Here is a 13,465-nt window from a genome sequence, read left to right as displayed (position 1 = left end):
AGTGAATATGTGGCTGAAAGCTCATTTTGGTGTCATATACAACACCCAGGTTGCAAACAGTCTAATTCAAACTCATATGGTTGCCAGGGAGATGGATGGAGTCACTAGGGAATGGAGTTTGTGGTGGGGACCGAAGACAGCGGCTTCTGTCTTCCCAGTATAAAGCTGGAGGAAATTTCTGCTCATCCAGTACTGGATGTCGGACAAGCAGCCTGACAAATTATAGACAGTGAAGGTGTCGAGAGAGGTGGCCGATGGCACTATGCAGTTGTGAGAATCTTGCAATGGCTGCAAAACCCAGAGCCCTTTCATGCTGGCTCCCAGAGTCCATGGGGAACAAAATGAATTTGTTAACCCTGGCAAACAGTTCACCTATGGCCTGCATTGTGCAGGAATGTACTGCAGCCTGACTTATATTGCATATGCACCCAGCTGCAACTTGGTATGACCTTGATGCATTGAAATCCACGCAGTCACTTTAACTGCAGCATCAGCGACAGTATTCTGAAGATTTCTGATATGGCTCTTCATGAAGTGCAAGCTCTCCTTTCACAGCTCAAGACAAAAGTTCAGCTAGCTCATTATGGACCTCTTGCCCTATTAGCAGAATAAGGTCACCCAGAAGCAGCCCTCACCCTTCTTTGACTCCTAAGGCCGTTCTCTGAAGCTTCCCCATCTGCTGCTGTTGCTTCTGCTCATCTTCCTGCACCCCTTAAACGGTGCTCAGTATCACTCCCATCCTTCAGTAAAGCAAGCACTTGTCTACGCTCACAGAATAGTTGAACTACTAAAAAGATAAAAATAAAAATACAGCTTTGGGCAAAGACAAAATGATCTGATGATTTGCAGGTAGGTTCCCCTTTAAATATTGCTGGAATATCTGTTCCTAAACTGCACCAACCAGTACTATTAAAAGTGACTGAAAACAGTATTGAGGTGCAAATGACATCATAGGACCCAAATTTGCATATGGTAACAAGTGTCCAGCCTGGAGCAGACAGGTGTTGTTACTGGACTAGAAACCTCAAATGTTGGAAATACTCAGCAGGCCAGGCAGCATCTACGGGGACAGAAGCAAAGTTAACATTTTAAGCCAATGATCTTTCACTAGAACTGGATATCTGGCTGCCTGCATTGTGCCCCAATGAAAATGGCAGCAGGTAAATCCACTGTGGGAATGCGGCTGTAAGTTCAGTATCTATTTACATTGTGATATGTCTTCATTCCTGATTTAATATAGGAATGAAATCATCCCCATTGCCTGTAACAAGATGCAATTTTTAAAAATGTTGCATTTTCCTCTTTCATTGAACTTTTAATTCTAATAAACAGGACCCAGACAACTTGTCCTTAAATTGTATTCCAGAAAATACATATTGTAGTAATCAGCCATAAATAAGTATATTAAAAAGTTACACTTCATGGGCTAGACTTTCCTATCATAACAGCAACAAGCACCCATTAAAAAATGAATGGATTATGATAAAAAAACCTATGTTTTCTTTGTTTTCAGGAAAAGGCATGTTCACGTATGAACAATTGCCTCAGATGTAGATCTAAAGCTTCAGAGGTTCAAATTATGGCAAAATCTAATAGTTTTCATATATTTACTTGTATGTGTAATATCTTACTCACATATGATGCTGCTAGAGCCATGGAGTTAAATGTGTGGCTCAGAGATTGGTGTGGGAGGAATGGGTTTCAGTTCATGGGGCACTGGCACCAATACTGAGGTAGAAGGGAGCTGTTCCGGTGGGATGAGCTTCACTTGAACCGTGTTGGGACCAGTGTCCTGGCGAACCAAATGTACAGAGGGCTTTAAACTAAATAGAGGGGGGGAGACTTCTGGAAAGGGGATACGTAGACTTACAAAGCAAAAGGATACGGCAGCCTTGCAGGGTAGCTATTTAGGTAATGATACCCAGAGTGTGACAGGAAGGGGCAGTGTACAAACATAAAAAAACAGCAGCAAATTGGGTCAAGGGGGAAAAAATAGTAAAAACACAAAATTAATGGCCCTTTACTTAAATGTACGTAGTATTCAGAATGAAATAAATGAATTAACAACACAAATGGACGTTAATGGGTATGATCTTATAGCCATTACAGAGATGTGGTTACAAGGAGATCAAAGCTGGGAACTAAATATTAAGGGGTATGTGACTTTTCAAAAGGATAGGCAGGAAGGAAAGAGTGGTCGGGTAGCTTTGTTAATATGAGATGGAATAAGTGTGATAGCAACAAATGATCTTAGATCGGAAGATGTAGCATCCATATGGGTAGAGGTAAGAAATAACAAGGGGAAGAAGACACTAGTAGGAGTAGTTTATAGGCTCCCTGACAGTAGCTATACTGTGGGACAGAGAATAATTCAGGAGATAATGAGGGCACGTAAAAAAGGCAGTACATTAATCATGGGTGACCTTAATCTTCATGTAGATTGGGAAAATCAAATTGGCAGAGGTAGACACGAGCAAGAATTCATAGAGTGTATTCGGGACAGTTTCTTAGGACAATATGTTATGAATCCAACCAGGGATCAGGCTACTTTGGATCTGGTAATGTGCAATGAGGCAGGTTTAATAAATTATCTCAGAGTAAAGGATCCCCTAGGAAACAGTGACCATAATATGGTAGAATTTAGCATTCAGTTTGAGAGTGAGAAGCTTAGGTCAGGAACAACTATGCTAAACTTAAATAAGGATAATTACAGTGGAATGAGGGCAGAGCTGGCTGGAGTGGACTGGGAAAGCAGTTTAGCAGAAAAAACGGTTGATGAACAGTGGCAGACATTTAAGAAAATAGTCTGTGACTCTCAACAAAGATATATCCCAGTGAGGAAGAAGGATTCAAGGAAGGGGATAAACCGACCATGGTTAACCAAGGAAGTTAGGGACAGTATCAAATTGTAAGAAAAAACATACAATGTGACAAGGATTATTGATAAGCCAGAGGATTGGGAAAGTTTTAAAAACCAACAAAGGTGACCAAAAAAAGTGGAAGAAAATAACTTTGAGAATAAACTAACAAGTAATATTAAAACTGACAGTAAGAGCTTCTATAAATATATACAAAGGAAGAGAGAGGCCAAAGTGAACATAGGCCCCTTAGAGAATGAGGCTGGGGAAATGATAATGGGGAACCAGGAAATGGCAGAGGAGTTGAAAAATACTTTGCTTCAGTCTTCACGGTAGAAAGTATTAATAGCATTCCAAAAATACTAAGTAATCAAAGGGCAAAAGGGTGGGGGAAATAAAAACAAAAACTACCACTAGAGAAAAAGTACTAAGGAAACTAATGGGGCTAAAGGCTGATAAGTCCCCTGGACCTGATGGGTTGCATTCTAGGATATTAAAGGAAATAGATGCAAAGATAGTGGATGCACTGGTAGTAAACTTCCAAGAATCCTTAGATTCTGGAAAAGTCCCAGAGGATTGGAGAATGGCCAATGTAACACCCTTATTCAAAAAGGGAGGGAGACAAAAAAACAGATAACTATAGGTCAGTTAGCTTAACATCTGTCATTGGGAAAATGTTGGAGTCTATTATAAAGAATGTAATAGCAGAGCATTTAGAAATACATAATCTAATCAAGCAGAGTCAGTATGGCTTCATGAAGGGGAAATCATGCCTAACAAATTTATTAGAATCCTTTGAGGAGGTTACAAGCAGGATAGATAAAGGGAAACCAGTAGATGTAATATATTTGGATTTCCAAAAGGCGTTTGATAAGGTACGACACATAAGGTGACTTAATAAGATAAGGGCCCATGGTGTTGGGGGTAATACATTAGTTTGGATAAAGGATTGGCTAACTAATAGGGGACAGAGAGTTGGGATAAGGGGGGCATTTTCAGGATGGCAACCTGTAACTAGTGGAGCGCCACAGGGATCAGTGCTGGGGCCTCAATTATTTACAATATATAGTAATGACTTAGATGAGGGAAGTGAATGTACTCTCGCCAAGTTTGTGGATGACACAAAAATAGATGGGAAGGCAATTAGTCAGGATGACACAAGGAGTCTACAGAGGGATATAGATAGGTTAAGTGAGTGGGCAAAAACTTGGAAGATGGAATATAATGTGGGAAAATGTGAAGTTATGCACTTTGGCAGGAAGAATAGAGGAGCTGAATATTATTTAAATGGAGGAAGACTGCAGAAGGCTGCAGCACAGAGGGATTTGGGAGTCCTTGTGCATGAATCCAAAAAATCTAACATACAAGTTCAACAGTTAATAGGGAAGGCAAATGGAATGTTTCCCTTTATTTCAAAGAGAATGGACTATAAAAATAGGGAAGTCTTGCTAAATATACAAGGCACCCTAGAATACTGTGAACAATTTTGGTTCCCTTATCTATGGAAAGATATACTGGCATTGAAGGCAATCTAGAGAAGGTTCACTAGGCTGATCCTGTGTATGGAGGGATTTTCTTATGAGGACAGGTTGAGTAGGTTAGGCCTACACTCATTGGAGTTTAGAAGAATGAGAGGCGACCTTATTGAAACATATTAGATTCTTAGGGGACTTGACAGGGTAGATGCTGAGAGGTTGTTTCCCCTTGTGGGAGAGTCTAGGACCAGAGGGCATAACCTCAGAGTAAGGGGGCGCCAATTTAAAACAGAGATGAGGAAGAATTTGTCCTCTCAGAGGGTAGTCAATCTGTGGAATTCTTTACCTCGGAGGGTGGTAGAGGCTGGGTCATTAAGTATATTCAAGGCTGAGATAGACAGATTTTTAGTCAGTAAGGGAATAAAGGGTTATGGGGAAAAGACAGGAAAGTGGAGTTGAGGATTATCAGATCAGCCATGATCTCATTGAATGGCGGAGCAGACTCGATGGGCCGAATGGCCTACTTCTGCTCCTAAGTCTTATGGTTAAGACAATCAGTTAGCATCTGCACAGAACTCTTAATAAAACAGCAAAATAGACTATATATATTCACATCACACATTTTATTTTGTTGTTTTATATATATATATATATATATATGTGTGTGTGTGAATATATATGTATATACACATACACACACAGCACATCATTATGCTCAGAAATATGGGTGCATTATATATCAAAAGGACATTACCAATAGAAAAAAAATCAGTGGCAAAGCTACTTTGAGGTAATAAAACTATGAAATTTGACTTGTCCAACTGTCTATTATTCATCCCTTTAAAAAAGCTTTACAATTCTGTAGAAGCTTTGATTATTATATTTTGGTATTAATTAGAGGTCAGTTCACATTTTGATTTTTTAAGCACCCTTACTGAAAGCTGATTAAATTCATACCAATCAGAGTGAGCAAATTTGAATGACAAGTAGCTTGAGCTTGAACTCAAGGCTTTCAGTTTAGAAGTCTAATTGTTGTATTGCCAACTTTGTTTTCAATTTGATTGCTTTGTACTGTGAAAAGAAAGGGATCTTTACACTTCCTTATATAGCCCTTGTAAAGGTATGTCATGAAAATGTATTGTCTAGTGGCCCCAGAATATTAGTGTTGTAGGGTGGCCGAGTTGCATATTAATGGATAGAGTTGATCTGCAGACACTTCTTGGGTGCAAACATTAAGTTTATTTACAATATCAGCAGCAACTACATGTGTGCTTTCAACTCCAACTCTATCTCTGCACTGACTGCTGAGGTAGCCCATGCTACTCTCCTATTGGTTACTGCAGATCATGTGATCTTGCCTAACAAGTATTATTCTTAAAGGTACATTAAACACTAAATCAAACCATAATTATTATAATTAGCAAGATTGCCATGCTCAGTCAAAATCCTGGAACTCACTTCCTAACATCCAGGACAAAGTAGCCCATTTGATTGGCACCCCTTCCACAAACATTCACTCGGTCCACCACCAACGAACAGTGGCAGCAGTGCGTACCATCTACAAGATGCACTGCAGATACTCACCAAGGCTCCTTAGACAGCACCTCCCAAACCCATGAACACTACCATCTAGAAGTTACCCTCCAAGCCACTCACCATCCTGACCTGGAAAAATATTGTCGTTCCTTCGCTTTCGGTGGGTCAAAATCCTGGAACTCCCTCCTTAACAGCACTGTGGGTGTACCTACACCACAGGTACTGCAGCAGTTCAAGAAGGGAGCTCACCACCACCTTCTCAAGGGCAATTACGGATGGGCAGTAAATGCCGGCCTAGCCAGCGACGCCCACATCCCGTAAGAAAAAACAGCATTGTGGGTGTACCTACAGCATGTGGACTGCAGTGGTGCAAAATGGCTCACCACCATCTTCTGAAGAGTGTTATGGGTGGGCAATAAATGCTGGCCTAGCCAGCAACACCCGCATCCCGTGAATGAATACATTTTTTAAAATTCATAGAACATTCCTGGATATATTTATCAGTTGCAGTACTTTTTTTTTCTTCCCTCTGTATTTTTTTCCCTTCTGGAGCTGTTGACATTTTTGGAAAATTGTTCATCGAAACAAAGAATGTTACCCTTGGGGAAATGGTATCTAAAATAGAAACTCTTCCAAGTGCCGTAGTGTCAAAAACACCCAAGCCAGATATAGTTTCATAGTAAAGCTCTCTTCACACTACCCCAATCATAAACAGAGTAGAGTACCTCCATCACATACCTCCACTGTGTCCTGTACCAGTGGAACTAATCTTCATGTACCCTTGCAGAAGACAATTGTATCCTATGAGCCTGAGCTGGAAAACCCACTATCCCATCCACTCTGCCATCCAGTTGTAGGTATGTTTTATATCAACCTCATCATAGGACTGAAGTGTTTTAGAAGATCTACTTAGTTTAAACCATTATTAGATGTATAGAAAGTATCTTAAGTACCAAAAGAAAAGCTACAGTAGTTTGTTTTTAAAATAGACTTGTCTAACTGAAGTTACTATTTTCTGCTGGGCAGTGTCCCAAGTTTTGTTTTGTTCTTAAGGTTTTAACTAAAGGTAGGGATGGAAACATTCAGGAATGGAAGAGACTGGACGTGGACAAATTGCATTATGCACAGACTTAATGGCAATGGCTGTGGTAATGGCATAATATAGGATTTAAGGTTACATCATTGGCTTGGATCTTCTGAGGAGTGGCAATCACCGCCCCGGTTGAAAATCCCCCCGACTCAACACTGCTCTGCGCTTCTGGAAAAGCTGAGCTTGGAAGATCCAAGAAGAAATATGGAGTAGGGCATCCTTCGGGGAACTCTGCCTAAGTGGAGGAGAGTCGCGGGAAGACAGGACCTACCCATCCACCCCCCCTTCCTTTTTATGGCACTAGCTGCCATATGGTAAGCGTAAATGACCAGCCTTTGAATGTTGGTGAATGGATGAGTGAATGGGTAAGTGGATGGGTGAGTGGATGGGTGAATGGATGGGTGAATGGATGAATAAGTGAATGGGGGGGGGTGCGTAGATGCGTAGGGGGGTAGGTGGGTAGGAGTTAAGTGGATAAGGGTTAAGCGGGTAGGTGGGTGGGGCGGGTGAGTGGGTAGGAAGTAGTCAGATCAACTCAGGTCAGTCAGTTGGGGGCTAATCAGGCAGGTAGTTGGGTACCTGGTTGTAGTCCAGGTAGTCAGGTTGGATCGGGGGGTAGTCAGGGTTCAAGGGTTTAGTCAGGTTGAGTTGGGAGCGGTAGTTAGGTTGGAGACTAGTCATGTTTGGTCGGTGGGATTTAGGTCAGGGGGTAGTCGGGTAGTCAGGAGAGGTAGTCAGGGGTTCAGCGTAAGAGATTGGAAGCCAGTTCTGGAGTTACCCAGGAGTTAGAATAGGTTTTATTCTGTCAAACATTTCCTGGGTAACTATCCAGGTCAGTATCGTTTTAACTGTCCCAAGTCTCTGACTCTAGCTCAGAGTTGGAGACTTTCACGAGAGTTCCAGGGAGCAGGGAAATTGCCTATCAAGAAGTCAAACTTCCTGGGCAATTCCCACGTAGATCAATGCATCAGGATTTCTGCAGGCCCTACGTGCATCTTTAATCATATGTCTGGTCTCTGATGAACCGGAGACTGGAAGATTTGCCCCATTGTTTCCTATGTAAGCAACACAGAAGCAAATTTGTTGTTAGAGTAGATTTCTGGAGCATCACATTTTTTTTTTTATTATTCATTCACGGGATGTGGGCTTCGCTGGCTGGGCCAGCATTTATTGCCCGTCTCTAATTGCCCATGAGAAGGTGGTGTTGAGCTGCCTTCTTGAACCGCTGTAGTCCATGTGGTGTAAGTACACCCACAGTGCTGTTAGGAAGGGAGCTCCAGGATTTTGACCCAACGACAGTGAAGGAATGGCGATATATTTCCAAATCAGGGTGGTGAGTGACTTGCAGGGGGTCTTCCAGGTGGTGGTGTTCCCATCTATCTGCTGCTCTTGTCCTTCTAGATGGTAGCGGTCATGGGTTTGGAAGTGATCGTGGGATTATCTAGTTAATAAGTATGTCCTCCAAAGTCCAAGCTTTCCCTTTGCTGGCTACTTCATGTAATATCTATTAAAATCCAACCATTTAAGTTTTTTTGATAATTTCAACAACCAGCACAAGGAACTTTCACTAAAAAATAACAGTTAATCAGGCACAAATTGAATTCCTGCAATCCCATTTTTATTTAATTACAATAATTAGATAAAGAAAATATTTGCTCATCTTGAGCGCGCTCCCTACAAATAATTTACACCATTGTCATTTTGGTAAATATGAACTGAAGCGCATCCTATCTTTTTAAGGCTGGAGGGTAGCTGCAGTTTTATGTGAAGTGATTGATTACTTCATGAGGATCTGGAGAATTTGTTGTTTTTAAGAATAGATATAAGACTGGATCCTCCTTAGGCCTCTGAAAGTTACTTATTTAAATTGTACAGTTAGAAATACTTGTTACAGATGATCAGTCATCTTTAACTGAATTAATTTTTAAAACAGTTTTAATTAGCCTCTTTATTGATTATGTGCTTTGCATTAAAGGTATATTTCTAGTTAACAATGAACTTAAAGTCAATTGCTTAAGGGCGATGACATTACAACTTGCAGGAACTTAAGCTCTTTGAATAGTTACAAAGCGGTATACCGTTTCAGTTCTCACCTAACAAGAAAATTGCAATCGTCTGACAACTGTAACTTCACCGCTATTGGTTAAGATATCCAATCAGTTGTATCACCTCAAGTAGCCTCTTCATGTGTACCACTGTCTGTTACCAAAAAGTGTAAATTAATGTCACCGCATATACACCGCATACATAAAGGCAGAAAACAAAATTCAAAAAATGAAAGCAAACTCAAATCATCTCAACCCAAAATGTATACCCTATTGTAATTTGTAAATTTAAGGGCACAATATTTGCAACCCTGAACAATATACCTGGGGGATGGTCCTATGCAGATATTGTGATTTTCAAAACAATAAAATACAAATCCTTTCTGAATATACAGAGCATTAATGAGATTAACATACCTAGAGACTGAGACCCACTGTAAAGACAATTTACTTGGTTGGAGAATTAAGAAAGCAGAAATGTTCAAACCAGTGCTAGGGATTATACAGAAGAATATTTGTTAAACCACTTTTTCTAGTTAATATCTTGTTTCATTTCTTCATTTGTCATAGTGCTGCCCTCCCCATTATTTTTAACTGTTGGAATAGAGGTCTGCATCAGCACAGTATGTATTGTGACATGCACAGAGATCTCTCCCAAAAAGCAAAGTCAAAGTTTCATCCAGGCAGGAGCCAAGCACCATAAAAGACACTGGGTGGAATCATCCCAGAATTGCACTAAGTGCAGTAGCGGGCGTGAAAAACGGCATTTTGCCTGCTGGGCGCAATGGCGGGTTTACGTGATGTATCCTCCGCTTCCCACCTCATTAATTATGCAGCATCAGGAAACACACTGTCCCGCTGGTGGAAGGCCTCTGAATCACCCTCCATGCTGTTACCTCACCGCTTCCTCACTCTGGGCGCCATATCTAAACTGCAACCATCATTGGAATGCCTTTTGGAGGCCTACCTTGATGTCCTCCACCCCCACTCTGGCCGTAGGAGGACCAGCAATCCCACCACTCTGGCTTGGTAGGCAGTGGCAGTGCTGGTCAATGCCAATGCTGCACATAAGAGGTTGGCCACTGCGGAAAGAGAATGATCTCATCCGTGCTGCCAGGGTTGGGCAACAATCTCAACACTCTAAACTCACGCACTCACAAGCCCATCATACATTCACTGGCATTTCACTCACTGCCAGCTCAAGGGACATCACCACTCATTTTCTCACACACACCCTCACATCTCCATCTGGCCTCATCTCCTCTGGAGACTGCCTCCTCAGTCCTCACCATCTTGAGGCCACTTGCGCAGATCAACATGTGCCCCCACACACACCCTGGGATACCCTCCTTCCCCAGTACACCCCTCGCCCTGCAGCCTCTTCCCTTGCCTGAGGCCACTTCTCCCCCTTCCCCAAACAAGCCCCAGCTCTGCAGCAGTTGAAAAGTCACCCCCGCCTTACTGCTGGTCTGGTAGGTAGAGACCTGCCAGTGAGCCTTCCTAAAAGTGATGTGGTGCTGCCTGCGAAGCCTGGTGCTGATGACCGCGAGTGCTGCCCAAAGCAAGGTAGGAAAACAAACCTCAAAGTCCTGAGCAAAGTGCAGCTTGCCAGGTGCACATCGCTTATGTTCAGTTGTGAAACACGTCAGCGTGATTGCAACTGTTATTGTACATCTAGATAATCCAACATGAGGGGACGATTCTGGCGAGCAGAGCTTATAATGAGATGCTGAAGTACTGAAATTAGTTTCCCAATGTGCGGCAGTGGGAAAAGTGGCCCGCCATTGGCGGGTGGAGCGGATGATGGCAAACTGGTTTCACGACTGCATAAAACCGATTTTTGGCCTTCTCACCATATTGTCCACTCAACTCGCCAAGATGTCCACCACCAACGAGACCAGATGATTCCACCACTGTCTGGAACATTGTAAATCCACTGTCAGTAGCTTTGATTAGAGATGTAAGTATGCTGATGGATTTCTGCATGGATCTGATGCCCAACTTTAACTTTCTTAAACATATAATTAAAAGATGTTCATTCTTAATGCTGGCCCCACTGTCTCCTTTTCCTCCAACAGTGTGGTACTTGTTCACTTTCTGATTTTCTGCTTGTTCTTCCTGATTGCACTGATATTCATGTGCGTTATGTCTTCTCTTAGTGCCAATGGAAAAAAATATAATTGTTTCTTCCATTTACCTTTGCTTTGCACATCTACCCATCTTGCAGACATTCTCACAGTTCAAAGCATTACTATGATGTAATAATAACAGTTTGCACATAGAATTTATTGTCCATTAAATCTGTTCATCATTAATTTGTAATTATATTGATATACAATATTGCTACATAGATTAGTATAATTACATTGCTAATTTTGATTGACATACTGTGAATAATGGCAAAAACTGGCTATTATATACCTTTGTATCACTGATGGTTATTGTCATTGCCTCAGTGGGAGTGAAGTTATTCCCATAAGTAAAATTGTAGGAAAGTATCATTTGCCAGCAAATGTTTCTGCCGAAATCAGGCAACAGAAGGAAATTTTGCTTCATGTTTCTTTATTATTCATTTTTATGATGTGGATGTCACTGGCATGACTGTACCTGAATGAAAATCTGGTTTAGGGCAAAGTTTACATAGTCAAACTTCTTCGCCTCAGGAAATCATCATAGAAAAGTTACTGTGAGGTGAAATATCCTTCCAATCTACTTACTGTGCAATAAATAATGAAAAGGATACGTTCAAATTAAAGTCTCTTTTTCATTTTTGAACAACGGAACTATTTCTGCATCATTGGAATATCCTGGATTTCTCCATCGCAACCCCTGGGTATCTCCAATCCCACCAACCAGAGGTGACAGCACAGTGGCATATAGTTAGGAGGGAGTAGTTAACATTGACTCCAGACCCAATGAAGTCTCATAGCTTCAGGTTGAACATCCACAAGGAAACTTCCTGACCTCCTGCCGATTCCCACCTACTGCCCTCCCTCAGCTAATGAACCAGTACTCCTCCATGTTAACCACCACATGGAAGAAGCATTGAGGGCAGTTTGGGTTCCACCAGAGCCACTCAGCTCCTGACTTCATTACAGCCTTGGTTCAAACATGAACAAAAGAGCTGAACTCCCGAGGTGAGGTGAGAGTGACTGCCCTTGACATCAATGCTGAATATGCTGAATGTGGCATCAAGGAGCCCTAGAAAAACTGGAGTCAATGGGAATCAGGGGGAAAAATCTCCACTGGTTGAAGTCATACCTAACACAAAGGAAGATGGTTGTGGTGGTTGGAGGTCAGTCATCTCAGCTCCAGGACATCACTGCAGGAGTTCCTCAGAGTAGTGTCCTCGGCCCAACCATTTTCAGCTGCTTCATCAATGACCTTCCTTCCATCATAAGGTCAGAAGTGGGGATGTTTGCTGATGATTGCATAATGTTTAGCGCCATTCGCGACTCCTCAGATACTGAAGCAGTCCATGTCCAAATGCAGCAAGACCTGGACAATATCCAGGCTTAGGATGACATGTGGCAAGTAACATTCACACCACACAAATGCCAGGCAATGACCATCTCCAACAAGAGAGAATCTAACCATTGGCCCTTGACGTTCAATGGCATTAACATCACTGAATCCCCCACTATCAACTCCATTGACCAGAAACTGAACTGGACTTGCCATATAAACACTGTGGCTTTAAGAGTCGATTCAGAGGGTATGAATCCTGCCGTGAGTAACTCACCTCCTGGCTCCCCAAAGCCTGCTCACCATCTACAAGGCACAAGCCAGGAGTGTGGTGGAATACTCCCCACTTGGCTGGATGAGTGCAGCTCCAACAACAGTCAAGAAGTTTGACACCATCCAGGACAAAGCAGCCCATTTGATTGGCACCACATCAACAAACATTCACTCCCTCCACCACCAACGCACAGTGGCAGCAGTATGTACCATCCACAAGATGCACTGCAGGAATTCACCAAGGATCCTTAGATAGTACCTTCCTAACCCAAGACCGCTACGATCTAGAAGGACAAGGGCAGCAGATATATGGGAATACCACCACCTGGAATTTCCCCTCCAAGTCCCTCACCATCCTGACTTGGAAATAGGTCACCATTCCTTCACTGTCGCTGGGTCAAAATCTCCCTTCGTAACAGCACTGTAGATGGACCTACACCACATGGACTGCAGCGGTTCAAGAAGGCAGCTCACCACCGCCTTCTCAAGGGCAACTAGGGATGGGCAACAAATGTGGGCCCAGCCAACGAAGCCCACATCCCGTGGGTGAATAAAAAAAGGGCACAAAAGTCTCTGGATCAGAGACTTCAACGCCCATTGCCAAGAGTTGCTTGGTAGCTCCACTACTGACCGAGCTGGCCAGATCCTGAAAGACAAAGTTGTCAGACTGGGTTTGAGGTAGGTGATGAGAGAATCAACACAAAGGATAAACCAACATGACCT

Source organism: Cetorhinus maximus, chromosome 12 (assembly GCF_964194155.1).
Source record: "Cetorhinus maximus chromosome 12, sCetMax3.hap1.1, whole genome shotgun sequence".
NCBI lineage: Eukaryota > Metazoa > Chordata > Chondrichthyes > Lamniformes > Cetorhinidae > Cetorhinus > Cetorhinus maximus.
This window is presented reverse-complemented; position numbering follows the sequence as displayed.